This window comes from Mandrillus leucophaeus, unplaced genomic scaffold (assembly GCF_000951045.1).
Source record: "Mandrillus leucophaeus isolate KB7577 unplaced genomic scaffold, Mleu.le_1.0 Scaffold6, whole genome shotgun sequence".
NCBI classification, from domain to species: domain Eukaryota; kingdom Metazoa; phylum Chordata; class Mammalia; order Primates; family Cercopithecidae; genus Mandrillus; species Mandrillus leucophaeus.
Genome location: NW_012106474.1, coordinates 3,189,900 through 3,190,367, shown reverse-complemented (window position 1 = coordinate 3,190,367; position 468 = coordinate 3,189,900).

Below are 468 nucleotides of genomic sequence, written 5' to 3'. Positions count from 1 at the left end.
GGGCTGCAGGGACCCTCAGGACCCTCACACCCTCGGGGAGGAAGAAGCCTGGGCTGAGTCCCCGTGCTTGTGGGGAAGCTCTGAGCATGGACACCATGGCCACTGACCACTGGGGTGAGGACCTCACCCCTTCCCTGCATGTCTATGCTGGGCCTTGAGGGAGGGTTGAGCACAGTTCCCCGGCCAGCGGGGCAGTTGGGGGAAGCTGGGGGGCAGCCGGGGGAAGCTGTGAGCATGAGGAGCCAGGGATCCCCTTGGGAGAGGAGGGAGTATGGGAGAGGAGGGAGTATGGGCGTGGAGGGAGTATGGGAGAGGAGGGAGTATGGGTGTGGAGGGAGTATGGGTGTGGACGGAGTATGAGAGAGGAGGAAGTATGGGCGTGGAGGAAGTATGGGCGTGGAGGGAGCATGGGAGAGGAGGGAGCATGGGAGAGGAGGGAGTATGGAGAGGAGGGAGTATGGGAGAGGA